The 20,281-nt window shown below is 47.5% G+C and overlaps 1 protein-coding gene across 3 annotated transcripts in view; it reads right to left on the bottom strand.

Moving 5' to 3' along the window:
* The window catches only part of dmtn (dematin actin binding protein), a 136,427-nt gene that overhangs the window by 66,226 nt on the left and 49,920 nt on the right, over nucleotides 1-20,281 (bottom strand). Inside the window, exon 1 of one of the 3 annotated variants that reach the window (XM_069917782.1) lies at nucleotides 6,925-8,575. The exons of 1 other annotated variant lie outside the window; for it this stretch is intronic. The gene's annotated coding sequence lies outside the window, so the exon portion shown is untranslated. Of the gene's footprint in view, nucleotides 1-6,924; nucleotides 8,576-20,281 lie in introns of those variants that run through there. One more of the 3 variants, XM_069917783.1, reaches the window with a different exon arrangement.

Below are 20,281 nucleotides of genomic sequence, written 5' to 3'. Positions count from 1 at the left end.
CATTTTCTGTACTCCAGGGATCAGAGCTATTTACATGACTCCAAATATGTTAACTTTGCATCAAATGTTTGAAATGTATTCAGAAAAATTCATTAAAATACAATCTGAACAGTGATCTAATCGCAGGTACCCCGTGTCCACACAGAGCAGTGATCTACTCACAAGTACATCTGATCAACCCAGAGCAGTGATCGATTCACAGTTTCATTCCGTGTCCAGCCAGAGAAGTGATCAATGATTCTGGCCTGCTGCATGGTCACGGGAATGAGACAGGCTAACTGAGCAAGCATCAGGGCAGGAATGTCTGGAGATGATCACATCACATTGCTAGTAAAAACAATGCCAAACTCTCCAATGTGAATGTGGCAAATTGCAGGTTTAAAACCTGGTGGAGAACGACCATTTTTTCAAAAGAATGAGCAAGTTTGGCACAGCTTGTCCCTCCACAACTTCGATAGAGGCGTCCTTGACAGCAGACTTGCCAGATGGGACAGGAGCTGCTCCGCTCGCAGTCGGGCGAAACTCCAGGTGGTGGTGAGTGCAGCTCAGAACATCGTGCAAACCTCCCTTCCCTCCATGGACTCCGTCTACGTCTCCCACTGCCCAGGAATGGCAGCCAACACACTGAAGGGCCCATCACACCTCAGACACAATCTCTTCTCGCAGCAGGGAGAAGGGTCAAGCGTGTGAGATCACATGCTGACAGGCTCAGACCGTTTCTTCCCCGCAGCCATCAGGATCCTGAATGAACCCCAGAGCTATGCTCTCACCCTGCTCTTTCTTGGGTCGAAGGTCATCATGTAGGTTGATAGAAGGTCTATGGGATACTGGGCTTCATTAGTAGGGGGACTGAGTTCAAGAGTCGAGAGGTCATGTGGTAACTCTACAAATCTCTGATGAGACCACACAAAGTATTGTGTTCAGTTCTGGTCTCCTCATTACAGGAAGGATGTGGAAGCTATGGAGAGGGGACAAAGGAGATTTTCCAAGAGATTGTCTGACTTATGAGGCAAGGTTAGCAGAGCTGGGACTTTTTTCTTTGGAGCGAAGAAGGATGAGAGGCGACAATAGAGGTCTACGAGATTATGAGAGGCATAGATAAGGTGGACGACCAGTGCCTTTTTCCCAGGGAGGGAGCAGCAAACACCAGAGGACATCTGTACAAAGTGAAGCGAGGAAAGTTTAGGAGAGAGACAAGGGGTAAGTTTTTTTTTAAAAACACAAAGAGTCGTGGGTGCCTGGAATGCATTGCCAGGGATAATGGTTGAGGCTGAAACAATAGGGGCATTTAAGAGACTCTTAGACAGAAATTTGCAAGAAAAAAATAGGTTATGAACTGCCTAGGGACGGTGTATCATCACTGATTTGTTTTGCATTGGTGATCCAGTTAGCCCAGTGTGAAAGGGGCAGGACGCCACCGCTGGAGGATAGGCGTTGTTTTCCCTGCAATGCCAGGTGATGAATGTCAAAGAATGCGGAGAACCTGTTAACCTGGGTCTAGTGTGAATGGCTCCACTGGTATTTTAAAACAGTTCATTAGCAGCTAACCAATGTGAAAGGGGAGAAACCAAGCATGTGACAGATGCCCAGGTGTTAACATGGGAACCAATGCTGGTTGCTGAAGGTTTGCAGAACTGTCATGACGAGGCAAAGAGAGGGCACGAGGAAAGGCCACCAGTGAACAGAAAAGGGAATCAAAAAGCCCCGTGACTGTGAATGTACATGGTGCAGTTTGGAGCTCAAAAGGAAACTGACAGGTGGTGGCTGAGGTAGAGAATGAGCAAGAAGACACCTCAGGGGTCCCATCAAAGAAACCAACTGAGGTTCTACCTCAAATAATACCCGAGGTGTCAGAAAGATTGGCTGTAGCATTTAAGAGATTCTTAGACAGGTGCAGGGATGAAAGGTTATGAAGTAGAAAGGGTTCAGTTTTTTTTGGGGGGGGTAGGTATATATGGGTTGGAACCACATCGTGGGCTGAAGGGCCTGTACTGTGCTGTTTTGTCCTAACGTGCAGCTGGAGAAATCAGCAGGCCACTCAGCGTCTAGGGTAACCTTAGACGGCTTCGGCTAAGCTGTGAGCAAAAAATAGGCAGTGGCCTGAATAAAAAGGTGGGGAGACAGAGAGGAGAGGAGGGCAGAAAGGGCAGGGGGAAGCAGCTCTAGCTAACAGGTAAGAGGTCACATGGGTGGGAGGGTAGCTGGGAGGTGATTGGGAGAAGGGCAAGAAAGGGAAGGGAAGGGGTGGGGAGCTGGTGGAAAGGAGACTGAGAGAGAGGGAAAGTGGGAGACTCGGGGAGGGGGAACTGGAGAAGTCGAAGTTCATGCCATCTGGTTGGAGGATGTGTGAGTGGGCTGAATCCTGGAGAAGCAGAGTGGGGGCGAGGGGGCTCTGGCCTTGCTACATATTGGGGCCAGAGCGTTCGACATCCCGTATCCTCTTCAACAAAAGTTTCAGAAGTAGTTGCAGACCGGTCGGCTTAACTTTGGTAATGAAGAAGGTTCTGGAAATAATAATCAAGGGACAGAATTAGCAGCCTCTTGGACAAATGTGGATTGATTAAAGAAAACCAGATTTGTTAAACGCAACTGATCTGACAGGTTTTTTTTATATGGTAGAGCAAGGGAAACGTGACTGGTGAGTTACATGCGGACTTCAAAAAGGCATCTGGTAGGGTTATTAATAAAATGAGATCATGAAATAAGAGGCAGTGGGGCAGCAGGAATAAAAACCTGGCAAAATAACAGGAACCTGAAAGTGACAGCAAGAAGGACGGTGCCCACTTATTCTGTTAACGACTGGGCTATAAAGTTTGTTGTGGAGCTGAGAGATCTGGGGTACAGGTCACTGGTATCACTAGGGGGGTGCAGACTGCACCGGGTGACACCATCAGAGGGGGTGACCCCAAAATTGCTGTCTATAGAACGTTGGTGCAGTGTTTTTGCAGAAATTTATTATTTTGTATAAAAATATCCCTGTCGTTAGTTATAACGACGAAAACATTTTTCATACCCCAGTTATCAATATACCCACGAGGCTAAAACGCAGTACTAATTTACTTGTTGAACCTTCTACTGCACTCCTGTCAGAACTGTCATTATTACCCAATGACAATAACGCCTCGAATCACATGGTTTCGTCCGCACGCGCTGTTGTTTTTCATTGCTGCTGTGCGTATGATTTTTGTAATTTAAAGGTGTAACTTTAATTTTGCTAGTTGTTTGTCTCATTACTATTCCCGTTACATTCTGATATGAGGGAATTATAAGTAACAAAAATCATTACTAATGATTCTGTATGGTCTGGTACAGGAGGAGGTCTGTGGGGGTGGGTGGGGAGGAGGGCAGAAGGGGTAGGGGAGGTGGAGTCACACCATGAGTTACCGCACTGGGTGACACCAAATCTAGAGGCATCACTGGTACAGGTACAGAGCTCATTAAAGGTAGGCACACGTAGTGAAATTTGGGACACTTGCCTTCATTGGTCAGGGCACTGAATACAAGCGATGGACCATCATGTTGAAGTTATCCCAGACATTGGTGAGGTCACACTTGGAAAATTGTGTGCAGTTTTGGTCATACAACACGATACCAGGCCCTTCCGGCCTACAAACCCATGTTGCCTAAATACCCCAATTGACCTACAACCCTGGAAGTTTTTTGGAAGGATGGGAGGAAACCTGAGCACCTGGGGAAAACCTACACAGACATGGGGAGAACGAACAAACTCCTTGCAGACAGAGCCAGATTCGAACCCGGGACGCTGGCGCTGTAATTGCATTGCACTAACCGTGCTGAAGAATGTTGGAGAGGGTCCAGAAGAGGTTTACAAAGTTGTTGCAAGGATTAGGGAAGATGAGTTATCGTGAGAGTCTTGAAAAACTCAGCCTGTTTTCCTCAGAGCGTAGGAGGTTGAGAGGCAATCTTATTGGGATCTACAAAATCATGAGGGGCACAGATAAGGTGAATAGTGTCAGCCTGTTTCCTAGAGTGGAAGAATCCAAGACAAGAGGGCATAACTAAGCCGAGGGGATGTGGCAGTTTGAAGGGACATGAGGGGAGAATGGGTCAGTTCTTAATTCAAAGGGTGGTGGGCACATGGTGAAGGAGGAACATCAGCTTCCTTTAAGAATCACTTGGATAACTGTATGGATGGGAGGGCCACAACGGGAGCACAGGGTGTTGTAGACGACCCCTGCCGGTTCACAAGTGAAATGTCGCTTCACTTAGAAGGTCTGTTTGGGGCCCTGAATGGTGCAGAGGGAGGAGGTGTGGGTGCAGGTGTAGCAGTCACAGGGGCAGATACCAAGGGGGCGATTTAATGGGAAGGGATGAGTGGATGAGGGAGTCACAGTGGGAGGGGTCCCTGCAGAAGGCTGAGAGGAGAGGAGATGGGAGGTGGGATCACATAGTAGGTGATGGACAAGATGATGGATGCGGAGGCTGGTGGGATGGTAGGTGGGGATAATGGGAATCCTGTTCTTGCTGCATCTTTACATTTCCTAAAATTTAAATTTAGACATACAGCACAGTAACAGGCCATTTCAGCCCATGAATCCATGCCGCCCAATTTACACCCAATTAACCAACGTCCCCGGTACGTTTGAAATGGTTGGAGGAAACCGGGGTACTCAAGAAAAACTCACGCAGACACTGGGAGAATGCACAAACTCCTTACAGACAGAGCAGGATTTGAACCCTGACCCCGATCGCTGGGGCTGTAAAGGCGTTGAGCTCATCACTACACCCACCAATCTCCATTCTCAAGATCCAAGCTGACTGCTCAATCCTCATTTTTTTTGAAGATCTGTTGAAGATTCCAACATTTTGCCAATATTATAACACTGGACTGCCAAGATTTTGCTTCCTAAACACTTTTGAGAGTATTTTATGGATTTTGGGCGGCTGATCGCTAAAATCACCTTAATAATTTCCTATCACATACTGGGTTTTTTTAGATGTAACCTACTTTTGTGATTTCCTGCTATATTTTAAGACCACTTCAAGCAAACAAAACTATGAAGTGCAACATGTCATTGAAAATTCATTTTCTGCCTTCGCACTTGGATGTTTTCCCCGCTGCTCTTGGTGCAGTCAGTAATGGACACAGTGAAAGGTTTCACCAGGACATTGCGACCATGGAAAAGCGGTATCAGGGCAACTGGAATCCATCAACACTGGCCGGCTATTGTTGGACACTAACAAGAGAGACATCAGATCGTACAAACGAAAATCAGCGGCGAAACATTTTTAGGTCAGTTGAACTAACGCAATGTGTCAGCTTCATTATGTGATTAAACACGTTAAATTCAACACAAGTTTTCTCCAACTTCCTACATGATACAGCAAATCTGAAATTATCTTTGTGTTCAACTTGAAGTCGTCTACCATAATCTCCAATTCTTTTTCAGGAAGCAAACCTTTAAGAAAAAAATTGTTGTCCAGTGTAATCAAGCTAACTGTGGTTCCTTTTCGTCTCGCTCCCTCCTTTCTTAAAAACACTGATCCTGGCTTAAACATTACCCTGCCGAACATGGATTTGCGACAGGGCTCTTGGTCCTGAGCACTCTCGGGTACATGACCTAGAGAGTAGCCACCTGCTTCAGTGCAGGAACTTGGTGCCAAGCTCTGTCCTCCTTGGGGTTCCAACTGTGTGATCCAGAGTGGCCTGCTGGTCAGGGGGCAGAGGATGGCTTGGAAGCCTGGATTGGGCTGTGCAGGCCAGCCTCTCCCTGTGAGACACGAGTCTAGGCTGTGACAGAGTACAGGCAGTGGCTGTTCCCTCTGTTGAGCGCCACTTCCTGGTCTTGACTGATATGATGGAAGCTGCTCTGCCCTTCCCCCGTTTGGCAGTGAAGATCTCCCCTGTGGACATGGAGCTCCCTGCAGAACCCTTCAATTTGCAGAACTGCAGCACAATTTGCAAAGTGGTCGGTTGGTTGCCTGGGACAGTGAAAAGCTGATGTTCCTTCACACCATCCACTCATCCTCAGTGCTCCCAGCTCCTCTTTATGACAGCCCTTCAGCCCTACTAGTCTGTGCTAAACTATTTTTCTGCTGAGTCCCACTGACTTGTATCCAGACCATTGCTCTCCATACCCCTCCCATTGAGCCCATGTTCACCATTTCAGCTGGCAGCTCATTCCACACTCCCACCACTCTCTGTGTGAAGAAGTTCCCCCTAAACTTTTCCTCTTTCACCCTTAACCCATGTCCTCTAGTTTGTATCTCACCTCCTCTCGATCAAATCTCCCCTCATTATTCCACATTCCAGGGAATAGTCCTCACCTGTTTAACCTTTCCCTGTAACTCAGTTCCTGAAGCCCGGGCAACATCCTAGTAAATCTTGTCTGCACTCTTTCAATCCTGTAGTTAGGTGATCAAAACTGCAAACAATACTCCAGATTTGGCCTCACCAGATTATACACCTGTACCATAACATCCCAACTCCTGTACTCAGTACTTTGATGTCCGAAGGACAAAGTGACCAAGCTCTCTTTACAACTTTGAAGCCACTTTCAGGGAATTCTGTATCTGTATTCCCAGATCCTTCTACCACACTCCTCAGTACCCTTACATTTACTATGTTTGTCCTTTCAAAATGCAACACCTGCATGGTCCAGATCCCTCTGCAAGCTTTGAAAGTCTCCCTTGTTTATCCTCTGCAAACTTCCTGATCCTGTTTATCACATTATCATCCAGATCATTTATGGTTCCCACACCGTCTGCAGGCTCACGAGTAGGGGGTGGTGGGGGACACATCAACTTCACTTGACTGTAAACCAGAAACGGTGTCTGTTCGCCCCGGCTACAGCCGCCTGCAACTCGTCCTGAGCGCACACCCATGTTCACACCCAGAGACCTGGGCTCCAGACACCACCACCGCCCGCGGATCGTTCACCGCATCGGCTTCAGGTTACTTACACCGGGACAGGTCTCCTGGTCACACCGATCCCGTTCTCCTGGTCACACCGGTCCCGTTCTCCTGGTCACACCGGGACAGGTCTCCTGGTCACACCGGTCCCGTTCTCCTGGTCACACCGGGACAGGTCTCCTGGTCACACCGGGACAGGTCTCCTGGTCACACCGGGACAGGTCTCCTGGTCACACCGGGACAGGTCTCCTGGTCACACCGGGACAGGTCTCCTGGTCACACCGGGACAGGTCTCCTGGACACTCCGGGACAGGTCTCCTGGTCACTCCGGGACAGGTCTCCTGGTCACTCCGGGACAGGTCTCCTGGTCACACCGGGACAGGTTTCCTGGTCACACCGGGACAGGTCTCCTGGTTACACCGGTCCCCGTCTCCTGGTCACACCGGTCCCGTTCTCCTGGTCACACCGGTCCCGTTCTCCTGGTCACACCGGGACAGGTCTCCTGCTCACACCGGTCCCGTTCTCCTGGTCACACCGGGACAGGTCTCCTGGTCACACCGGTCCCGTTCTCCTGGTCACACCGGGACAGGTCTCCTGGTCACACCGGGACAGGTCTCCTGGTCACACCGGGACAGGTCTCCTGGTCACACCGGGACAGGTCTCCTGGTCACACCGGGACAGGTCTCCTGGTCACACCGGGACAGGTCTCCTGGACACTCCGGGACAGGTCTCCTGGTCACTCCGGGACAGGTCTCCTGGTCACTCCGGGACAGGTCTCCTGGTCACACCGGGACAGGTTTCCTGGTCACACCGGGACAGGTCTCCTGGTTACACCGGTCCCCGTCTCCTGGTCACACCGGTCCCGTTCTCCTGGTCACACCGGGACAGGTCTCCTGGTCACACCGGGACAGGTCTCCTGGTCACACCGGGACAGGTCTCCTGGTCACACCGGTCCCCGTCTCCTGGTCACACCGGTCCCGTTCTCCTGGTCACACCGGGACAGGTCTCCTGGTCACTCCGGGACAGGTCTCCTGGTCACACCGGGACAGGTCTCCTGGTCACACCGGGACAGGTCTCCTGGTCACTCCGGGACAGGTCTCCTGGTCACACCGGGACAGGTCTCCTGGTCACACCGGGACAGGTCTCCTGGTCACTCCGGGACAGGTCTCCTGGTCACACCGGGACAGGTCTCCTGGTCACACCGGGACAGGTCTCCTGGTCACTCCGGTCCCCGTCTCCCGGATACACTGGGACCGGTGGGCTCCACACTCGCCGCGGGCAGCTCCTCCTGTAGTTGATGCACCGACAACGACCGCGCCCCGCGATGTTGATCCGTCCGCTTTTCCCGGATGCAATCTGCAACGTTTAAAACCAACGTCAATGACGGTGTCGGTCCGAGAAACGGCCCGAGGGCCACGAATCCCTGACGGGGAGGACCTGCGGCCGTTACCTGCCGAGACGCCGGCTTACGGCGAGATACAGCGCACTGTCAGCGGTCGGGGGGACGTGACGCACGATTACAGCAGCAGGAGCTGGCACACCGCTCCCTCCGGGCTCCAGAACCCGGACCGGGACCGCTCCCCCTGGGCTCCGGGACCGACTCCGCTCCCCTCGGGCTCCGCGACCGACACCGCTCCCCCTGGGACTGACGGCTCCGGGGCCGACACTACAGCAATAACACCCACCACACGCTTCATACACACTATACCGCCGCCCTCAACACCCACCCAGTCCACGGTCCCGACAACTCGCACGTAACGCCCCACAACATGAATCAAGGTCACTACAGTTCCCTTCAAAACCCACACACCCCACCACACACTAGTCCCCCTCGTCACCCACACACCCCACCACTTACTACCCCGACACCCACACCCCACCACACACTACCCCCAACACCCACACACTAACTCCCGACGCCCACACCCCACCACACACTATCCCCCCTGGACACTCACACACCCCACCACACAGTATCCCCCAACACCCACACCCCACCACACTCTTCACGCATACTACACCCCCCTCAACACCCATACACCTCAACACACACACAAAACCAACCCCTAGACATGCACATCCCACCACAGGTGTCATACACACTATACCATCCCCCACACACCCATACTTGAGGGTAGTGTATTCTCTGTAGTGAGCATGGAATGTTGCCTGTCCAGTGCCTGGATTGGAGTAATCTCCTCTGAACTGCAGAGGAATGTGGAGAGAGAGGGCAAAGACCCAGTTGTAGTGGTCCATGTGGGTACCATTGCTGTTGATGGAACTGGAGAAAGGTTCGCTGAGAAAACGTGCCCGAGCCACGTGCAGATTGTCACGGGGGCATAAGGTTCAGGAGTTAAACATGTGGCTCAAGGGCTTCAGGAAAAACCAGGGGAGATGATGTTTGTGTCATCATCAATTCATCACAGTGTACAGATGTGACAGTCATGTCCCAGTCCTGCTCCCCCAACCTGGAACATCTAACGATCAAGGGTTGCCCATTCTACCTGCCAAGGGAGTTCACTGCCATCATCAGGCTAATGTCAGGCTGGCACTGGAGGGACTGAGCACTGTGATGAACAGTCACGAGACTGCACATCCTGATACCTTCCCGATCATTGTAGGGGACTTCAATCAGACCAACCTGAAGAAGTCTCTAATGAACTACCCCCAACACGTCACTTATGAGCCCAGCAGAGCCAATACACTTGACCACTGCTACACCACCATGAAGAACGCACACTGAGCCATACCATAACTGCACTTTGGCAAGTCTGATCACTTGGCTGTACTTCTACTCCCGGTGTACAAGCAGAGAATGGACACCATAGCAACAGTGGTGAAGGCAGCAAAGGTGTGGTCAAGGGAGGCAGAGGAGCATCTGCAGGACTGCTTTGAATTGGTGGACTGGACCATATTCAAGAACTCAGACTTGAATGACTATGCAACAGATGTCACCGACTTCATCAAAACCTGGGTGGTCGAGTGTGTACCCACGTGCACACACCAGGTGTTCCCCAACCAAAAGCCTTGGATGAATCAAAGGATTTGCAACCTGCTGAGGGCAAGATCAAGGGCATTTAAGGCTGGGGATCCAGATCTCTACAAGAAGTCTAAATATGACCTGTGGAAGGAACCATTGCAACAAAATGGCAATTCCAGGGAAGCTCGAGATAGAGGCAGATACATACCAACTATGGCAGGGAGTGCAGGCCATTACAGCCTACAATGCGAGGGCCAACACCATAGATGACTGTGATGTTTCATTACCCAATGAGCTGAACACCTTCTTTGCCTGCTTTGAGAAGAAGAACCCAACTTGAATCCCTGAAAAGGTTTAGGACCCTATGGTATCTGTCTCAGGACAATGTCAGAATATCATTCAAGAGGGTGAACCCTCACAAGGCGTCAGGCCCTGATGCTTTACCTGGCAGGGTACTGAAAATCTGCGCCAACCAACTAGCCAGAGTGTTCACGGACATTTTCAACTTTTCATTACTGCAGTCAGAGGTTCCCATCTGCTTCAAAAGGGCATCAATCATCCCGGTGCCCAATAAGAGCTGCCTCAATGACTACTGCCCAGTAGCACTAACTTCTACTGTGATGAAATGCTTTGAGAGGTTGGTCATGGCCAGAATTAACACATAACTAAGCAAAGATCTTGACCCATTGCAGTTTGCCTTCATCACAGTCACCCCACAGCACACACAATATCGCTGGCTCTCTACTCAGCTCTGGATCACCTTGAAAACAGCAACTCATACACTCTTCATACACTACAGCTCAGCCTTCAACACCATTATTCCCTGAGTGCTGGTCAACAAGCTCCAAACCCTGGGCCTCTGCACTCCCCTCTGCAACTGTATCCTTGACTTCCTTATCAGAAGACCACAGTCAGTACGAATTGGTAAAAATGTTCCCTCCTTACTGACTATGAACACAGGTGCACCCCAAGGATCCGTGCTTAGCTCACTGCTCTACTCATTATACACCCGTGACTGTGTGGCTAGGCACAATTCCAATGCTATCTACAAATTGGGTGAAAATACCACAGTTGTCAGCAGAATCACAAATGGCAATGAGGACGTGTACAGGAGGGAGAGAGATCAGCTCGTTGAGTGGTGTCACAACAACAACCTTTGCACTCAATGTTAGCAAAACCTAGATGACTGTGGACTTCAGAAGGAAGTCAGGAGAACACAACCCAGTCCTCATCGAGGGCTCAGTAGTGGAGAGGGTCAAGAACTTCAAATTCCTGGGTGTCCACATCTCCGAGGATCTGTCCTGGAGCCTCCATGTTGATGAAATCACAAAGAAGGCTCGCTAGCGACTATACTTTGTGAGGTGCTTGAGGAGATTTGATATATTACCGAAGACTCTTGAAAACTGTACCGTGGAGAGCAACATGACTGGTTGCATCACTGATATGGAGGTGTCAATTCTCAGGACAAGAAAAATCTCCAGAGGGTTGTTAACTCGGCCCGCGACATCACAAGCACCAGACTTCACAATCGAAGACACCTTCAAGAAGCGGTGTTTCAATAAAGCAGCCTCTATCCTCAAAGACCCCCCCACCACCCTGGCCAGGCCCTCTTCATTCTGCTACCATCGGGATAAAGGTAGAAGAGCCTAAAGGCGAGCACCCAACGGCACAAGGACAGCTTCTTCCCCACTGCCATCAGATTCCTGTATGATCATTGAACCACAGACACTGCCTGACTTTGACTTTTCATGCACTATTTTGTTTTATTTATTTTTGTAAGCAGTTTATATGAAGGTTTGCCCTGTGACGCTGCCGCAAAACAATGGCAATAAATTCTGATTCTGATTTTGATTCTGAACGACTGGTGTGGGAGATTGGTTGGAATTGTGGGGACATTGGCACCAAGCATTGGGGAAGGAGGGAGCTGATGGGACAGACTCCATCTGAAGCATGCTGGGACCAGACTAATGGTGAAACAATAACTAGGGGTGTAGCTAGGACTTTAAACTCACTGGCAGTTCAACAAATAGGGCAGGACAGGTCATTGAAGTTTCCATAATTTAAAAAAAAGGAAAGTTTATAAAAGGCAAGATGGAGACAAATGTGAGAATGGTGGTGAAGGTGTTTATTAGAATCAAACTTTATTGTCATGAACGTGTCACAAAATTTGTTGCTTTCAGCATTATCACAGTGAAAATATTGCTATAAAGTATATTTCAAAATAACTAAATAATGCAAAGTGATGTACTGTCTGGATCATCGTCCAATCTGATGGCAACAGGGAAGAAGCTGTCCTTGTGCCGCTGAATGCTCGTCTTTAGTCTCCTGTACTTTTATCCCAATGGTAGCAGAGTGAAGAGGGCATGGCCTGGGTGGTGGGGTCCTTGAGGATAGAGGCTGCTTTCTTAAGACATCTCCTCTTGTAGATGTCCTTGATGGAGGGAAGACTGGCGCCCATGATGGCGCTGGCCGAGTTCACAGATTTCTGGAATTTTTTTTCTGCCCTGTGCATTGCCACAGTGATGCAACTAGCCAGAATGCTCTCCGTGGTACCTCTGTAGAAATTTTCAAGAGTCTTCAGTGATATACCAAATCTCCTCAGACTCCTCACGAAGCATAGCCGCTGGTAAACCTTCTTCGTGATAGCATCGACACGGAGGCCCCAGGACAGATCCTCAAAGATGTTGACACCCAGGAATTTGAAGTTCTCGATTCTCTCCACTGCTGACCCCTTGACGAGGACTGGATCGTGTTCTCCAGATTTCCTCCTGAAGTCCACAATCAGCTCCTCGGCTTTGCTAAGGTTGTTGGTGAGACACCACTCAACTAGCTGAAATATCTCCCTCCTGCACATTACCTCATTGCCATCTGTGATTCTGCCAACAACTGCGGTGACATTGGAAAATCTGCAGATGCCACTTGAATTGTACCTGGCCACACAGTCTTGGGTGTAGAGTGGGCTAAGCATGCATCTGTGTTGATCATCAGTGAGAAGGAGGCGTTGTTTCCAATTCGTACTGACTGTGGTCCTCTGATGAGGAAGTCAAGGATCCAGTTGTGGAGGTGGGGGTGCAGAGGCCCAGGGTTTGGAGTTTGTTGACCAGCACTGAGAGAATGATGGTGTTGAAGGCTGAGCTGCAGTCAATGAACAGTAGCCGGAATGCAGTGTATGAAGCAAGATGGTGGAGTTGAAAGTGCAGTTAGAAATTGGCAGGAACGACATTGTGAGCATAACAGAAACATTGCTGAAGGAGGATCACGGGTCAGAATTAAACATCCAAGGACACACATCCTATTGGAAAGACAGGTAGGTGGGGCAGAGGGATAGGGAGGGTCTGTTGGTAAAAAAAAATGAAATCAAATCCTTAGGATGTCGAATTCTTGTGGGTAGAGTTGAGAAATTGCAGGGGTAAAAAGACCTTGATGGGAATATAGATATGTTTTTTGGAGATAGATTGGGGCAGGTTTGTTAGTGTAGGTCACATACAAACATTTTAAAACAGATCTTATTTAAAATACTGGAGCTCTGCTCATGCTAGACATGTCGGGGCCTCAGAGCCTTTGCAAAATCTTTGGAGAATGCCCAAGAGACTTCACTAGTGGATTGTTGTTTACAAAAAGGTAACAGGTGAAAGACCTTGTCAGAGCTGCAGACAGTCTGGAGGGGAACTTGCTGTTCTAAGAGGGTCATGTGGTTTTGCAAGCAGAGAGAGTCAAATAGGCTTTCTCTCAGAGCGAGAGACAGAGATCAGTTCTACAGCTTTACAGTCAGCAGCAGCAACTGGAACAGGACAAGCTGGCAAGCTTGTGGAAAACCCCATTTGGAAGACGGGTTGTGAGTGCTTAGTTCAGCCTGGTCAAAGCCCTTGTGATTCACGCAAGAGGAGAGGGCTGGCTGCCTAATGTTTCACTTGGAATAAGTGAAACAAAAAGGCACTCTGTGGTGACCTGAAAGAAAGAGGTTATAATCTGGAGAACCCCTAGGGGGAAAGTTTTGTCAGCAAGACACTGAAGTAGCTGATGGAAGTACATCAGTTGTGGATGTCCTGGAACAACAAATCTCTCTCTGAAAACTGACAAGAACCTTCCTGAGCGGTAACCATTTACCTTTCAAGCACCAAAGCCTGGTGAACTTTATAAATGTTAAATTCTGTGCACAGTATAAGAATTGCTTGCAACCAGTGAACTTGGAGGAATGAGAAGTGAGAATGGACTGTGAAAAAACTTTTCTGAACTTACACACACATTACATACATGTGTGCTTAGAATTAGAATGGGGTTAAGTTAGGTTAGTTAAGTCAATAGTGATAAGTTAAAGTGTGATTTTGTTTTCATGTTTAAAGATAATTAAAAGCAACTTTAGTTTAAGTAACCATTTGTCATGAGGAATATCTATTGGTGCTGGGTTTTGGGGTCCTCTGGGCTCATAACAGTTACATACAGACCTCCAAATAGCAGTGAGGATGTAGGTGCAAATCACCACAGGAATTAGAAAAGGCATGTAAAAAAAAAGGCAGTGTTACAGTGGTCATGGGGAACTTCAAATGCAGCTAGAGTGGGAAATTAACCTAAATGCCCGGTTCGTACTCGTGGGCTGAAATGACCTTTTACTATGCTGTATGTCTAATTAAAAATTGAAAGGTTGGCCAGCCCTGTTCTAAACAGTGGGGACAGTCCCAGAGCTGTCAAACGCTCCTCATATGTTAACCCCCTCATCCCCAGGATCATTCGTGTTAATCATTGTCTGAAGAGAATGTGCAAAACCATTGAGGACCCTGTACATGGCATCTTTCAACTGTTCCCATTGAGGAAGAGATCCAGGAGTATCAGAGCCAGCACCACCAGGATGAGAAACAGCTTCTTCCCACGGGCAGGGAAAATGCTGAACGACCAAGAGAACTGCTCACAATCACCATCTCAGATTCATGAAACAATATGTATTTGCTTGAATAGATGAATACTTGTCCTGCATATGTACCGTTTGTCTGTGTTGTGTGTCTGCATGTTTTCCACCGAGGACTAGAGAATGCAGTTTCATCGGGCTGTACAATCAGATGACAATAAACTTGACTAAACCTACTCTGGACCTTCTCCAACTCCAGGACATTCTTCCTTAGATATGGGGCCAAAAATTGCTCCAAATGTGAAGCAAGAAAGTCTGCAGACGCTGTGATACTACTAAAGAATTTCAAGATGTTGGAGGAAATCAGCCAGTCTCGCAGCATCATGAGACCAGCTGAGTTCCTCCAGCATAACCATATAACAGTTTACAGCGCGGAAACAGGCCATATCGGCCCTTCGAGTCCATGCCAGTTCACTTGAACAACTCCACTAGCTCCCCCTCTCCACTCTCTGTTTTTAATCCAAATGTGGCCTGACTGGCGCCTTGTAAGGCCTCAGCATTACATCCTTACTTCCCTTGGGGCCCAGCACCCTGATTTTCCCAGTCTAGCTGCATTTGAAGTTCCCCATGACTACTGTAACACTGCCTTTTTTTTACATGCCTTTTCTAATTCCCGTGGTGATTTGCACCTACATCTTCACTGCTATTTGGTCTGTATGTAACTGTTATGAGCCCATAGGACCCCAAAACCCAGCACCAATAGATATTCCCCATGACAAATGGTTACTTAAACTAAAGATGCTTTTAATTATCTTTAAACATGAAAACAGAATCATACTTTAACTTATCACTATTGACTTAACTAACCTAACTTAACCCCCTTCTAATTCTAAGTGCACGTGAATGTAATGTGTGTGTTAGTTCAGAAAAGTTCTTTCACAGTCCAATCTCACTTTTCATTCCTCCAAGTTCACTGGTTGCAAGCAATTCTTATACTGTGCACAGAATTTAACATTTATAAAGTTCACCAGACTTTGGTGCTTGAAAGGTAAATGGTTACCGCTCAGGAAGGTTCTTGTCAGTTTTCAGAGAGAGATTTGTTGTTCCAGGACATCCACAACTGATGTACTTCCATCAGCTACTTCAGTGTCTTGCTGACAAAACTTGCCCCCTAGGGGTTCTCCAGATGATAACCTCTTTCTTTCAGATCACCACAGAGTGCCTTTTTGTTTCACTTATTCCAAGTGAAACATTAGGCAGCCATATAACCGCTTACAGCACAGAACAGGCCAGTTCGGCCCTACTAGTCCATGCCGTAGCAAATCCCCACCCTCCTAGTCCCACTGACCAGCACCCGGTCCATACCCCTCTAGTCCCCTCCTATCCATGTAATGATCCAGTCTTTCCTTAAATGTAACCAATGATCCCACCTCGACCACGTCTGCCGGAAGCTCATTCCACATCCCCACCACCCTCTGCATAAAGAAATTTCCCCTCATGTTCCCCTTATAATTTTCCCCCTTCAATCTTAAACCATGTCCTCTAGTTTGAATCTCTCCCTTTCTTAATTGAAAAAGCCTATCCACATTTACTCTGTCTGTCCCTTTTAAAATCTTAAACACCTCTATCAAATCCCCTCTCAATCTTCTACGCTCCAGAGAAAAAAGCCCTAGTCTGCACAACCTTTCCCTGTAACTCGGACCCTGAAATCCTGTCAACATTCTCATGAACCTTCTCTGCACTCTCTCTATTTTGTTTATATCTTTCCTATAATTTGGTGACCAAAACTGTACACAGTACTCCAAATTTGGCCTCACCAATGCCTTGTACAATTTCATCATAACCTCCCTACTCTTGAATTCAATACTCTGATTTATGAAGGCCAACATTCCAAATGCCTTCTTCACCACACCATCTACCTGAGTATCAGCCTTGAGGGTACTATTTACCATAACTCCTAAATCCCTTTGTTGCTCTGCACTCCTCAATTGTTTACCATTCAATGTATATGACCTATTTAAATTTGCCTTTCCAAAATGTAGCACCTCACATTTATCTGTATTAAATTCCATCAGCCATTTCTCAGCCCACACCTCCAGCCTTCCTAAATCACCTTTTAATCTACGGTAATCTACCTCACTGTCCACAACACCACCAATCTTTGTGTCATCCGCAAACTTGCTCATCCAATTCTCCACCCCTTCATCCAGATCATTAATATATATAACAAATAATAGTGGACCCAGGACCGAACACTGAGGAACTCCACTAATCACCGGCCTCCAATTGGACAAACAATTTTCTACCACTACTCTCTGACACCTCCCATCCAACCACTGCTGAATCCATTTCACTACCTCTTTATTTATACCTAATGCCTCCACCTTTTTTCCTAACCTCCTGTGGGGAACTTTGTCAAAAGCCTTACTAAAGTCCAAATAGACAACATCCACAGCTTTCCCTTCATCAACCTTTTTTGTAACCCCCTCAAAGAACTCAATCAGGTTTGTCAAGCATGATCTACCCCTGACAAAACCATGCTGATTACTCCCTATCAATCCCTGTACCTCCAAAAATTTGTAAATAGCATCCCTCAGAACACTTTCCATCAACTTGCCCACCACAGACGTCAGACTTACAGGCCTATAATTCCCAGGTTTGTATTTGGACCCTTTCTTAAACAGAGGAACCACATGCGCCACCCTCCAATCCTTTGGCATCACCCCCGTGGCCAATGACATCCTAAATATCTCTATTAATGGCCCCACTAACTGTCCACTAGCCTCCCTGAGTGTCCTAGGGAATATTTTGTCTGGTCCGGGAGATTTATCCACCTTTATCTTTTTTAACACAGCCATCACTACCTCCTCGGTTATCCTTATATGCTTCATGACCTCCCCACTATTTTTCTTTACTTCAACTGGTTCAACATTTTTTTCCCTAGTGAATACCGAGGCAAAGAAATCATTCAAAATTTCCCCCATTTCCTCAGACTTCTCACTCAGCCTACCCTCGCTATCTAAAAGGGGTCCAATTTTATCTCTCACTAATCTTTTACTTATAATGTACTTATAGAAACCCTTTGGATTTATTTTTATTCTGTCAGCCAAAGCCTCTTCATGCCTTTTTTTGGCCTTTCTAATTTATTTCTTAAGATTCCTTCTACACGCCTTGTAGTCCTCCTTCAACTTCTCAGCTCCTTGCTCTTTATACCTCTTGTACACCTCCCTTTTTCTCCTAACCAAATTTCCAATATTCCTCGAAAACCAAGCCTCCCTATGACTTCCAGCCTTTCCTTTGATCCACACTGGGACATAACTACTCTGTACCCTCAAAATTTCTTCTTTTAATATCCTCCATTTTTCATTAACATCCTTACCTGAAAATATCCTGTCCCACTCAATACTCCCCAAATCTCTTCTTATTCCTTCGAAATTTGCTCTTTTCCAATCCAGAACCTCAACTTTAGGCCTCTCCTTGCTCTTCCCTAAAACTACCCTAAAACTAACAGAATTATGATCACTAGCCAGTCCTCTTGCGTGAATCACAAGGGCTTTGACCAGGCTGAACTAAGCACTCACAACCCGTCTTCCAAATGGGGTTTTCCACAAGCTTGCCAGCTTGTCCTGTTCCAGTTGCTGCTGCTGACTGTAAAGCTATAGAACTGATCTCTGTCTCTCGCTCTGAGAGAAAGCCTATTTGACTCTCTCTGCTTGCAAAACCACATGACCCTCTTAGAACAGCAAGTTCCCCTCCAGACTGTCTGCAGCTCCGACAAGCTCTTTCACCTGTTGCCTTTTTGTAAACAACAATCCATTAGTGAAGTTTCTTGGGCATTCTCCAAAGATTTTGCAAAGGCTCTGAGGCCCCGACATGTCTAGCATGAGCAGAGCTCCAGTATTTTAAATAAGATCTGTTTTAAAGTATTTGTATGTGACCTACACTAACAAACCTGCTCCAATCTATCTCACAAAAGCATATCTCTATTTCCATCAAGCATGGACTCATGGGCTGAAATGGCCTGTTACTGTGCTGTATGTCTAAATTAAAAGGTTGGCTACCCCTGGTTTAGAGGGATGGGGGGGGGGGGGAAACTTGTTGAAATCTACCGAATATTAAAAAGGCTAGATAGAGTGGATGTGGAGAAGATGTTTCCAGTGGACCAGAGGGCACAGCCTCTGACTAAAAGGACATCCCTTTAGAACGAAGATGGGGAGAAATTTCTTCAGCCAGAGGGTGGTGAATCTATGGAACTTGTTGCCACAAATGGCTGTAGAGGCCAAGTCATTGAGTAGATTTAAAGCAGAGGTTGGGAGGTTCTTAATTGGTCAGGGAGTTATGGAGAGAAGGCAGTAGAATGGGGTTGAGAGGACAAAGACATCAGCCAAGATGGAATGGTGGAGTAGATTCTTTCCTCCTATGACTTATGACCTAATGCAAAAAAAAGAGATCCAAAGAAGCTTGTTTGTCACATGTATCTAGATGCAGTGATCAAGGCTACTTAGTGAGCAGACCAGTAGACATACATAGTAGAACAAGATAATACAAACGTGCAGAGATCTGGTTTTACAGAGCAAAATCCACATAACTTTAATATTTTGGGGTCATTCAAGAGTCTGATAACGGTGGGAAGGAAACTGTCCACTAATTTGGCGGTACACGATTTCGCACTGGTGAGACCACTGAATCCTTGTACATAGAGTCGTATCAAAAATAATCCAGATGGTTAATGAAGCGATGACCTGTGCTGTCAGAAAACTGGGGACTATTTTACGCTGCAGCTAAAAAATCCTAGCCACACCTCAGAACAATGTGGCATTGGAGCGAAGGCAGTATATTTTCAATGATTACTGAATACGGGGTTAAATTAAATAATGAGAGTTCTGACAAAATAGGATAAGAGAACCACAGAATATTCTTTTTCTTTTCTCTTTGGCTTGGCTTCACGGACGAAGATTTATGGAGGAGTAAATGTCCACGTCAGCTGCAGGCTTGTTTGTGGCTGACAAGTCCAATGCGAGACAGGCAGACACGGTTGCAGCGGTTGCAGGGGAAAATTGGTTGGTTGGGGTTGGGTGTTGGGTTTTTCCTCCTTTGTCTTTTGTCAGTGAGGTGGGCTCTGCGGTCTTCTTCAAAGGAGGTTGCTGCCCACCGAACTGTGAGGTGCCAAGATGCACGGTTTGAGGTGATATCAGCCCACTGGCGGTGGTCAATGTGGCAGGCACCAAGAGATTTCTTTAGGCAGTCCTTGTACCTCTTCTTTGGTGCACCTCTGTCACGGTGGCCAGTGGAGAGCTCGCCATATAACACGATCTTGGGAAGGCGATAGTCACATGAACATTACAGCACAAAAATAGGCCCTTCAACCCTTCTAGTCTGTACTGACCCATTATTTTGCCAGGTCCCACTAACCTATACCCAGTCCGTAACCCTCCCATCCATGTACCTGTCCAAATTCTTCTTAAATGTTAAAATTGAGCCCACTTTCACCACTTCAGCTGGCAGCTCATTCTGCACCTCCCACCATTCTCTGTGTGAAGAAATTTCCCCTCATGTTTCCCCTTAAACTTTTTCCCTTTCACCC

This window comes from Narcine bancroftii, chromosome 2 (genome assembly GCF_036971445.1).
Source record: "Narcine bancroftii isolate sNarBan1 chromosome 2, sNarBan1.hap1, whole genome shotgun sequence".
NCBI classification, from domain to species: Eukaryota; Metazoa; Chordata; class Chondrichthyes; order Torpediniformes; family Narcinidae; genus Narcine; species Narcine bancroftii.
Note: the sequence above shows the minus strand (reverse complement) of the source record. Positions and strands in the feature narration are given on the sequence as shown.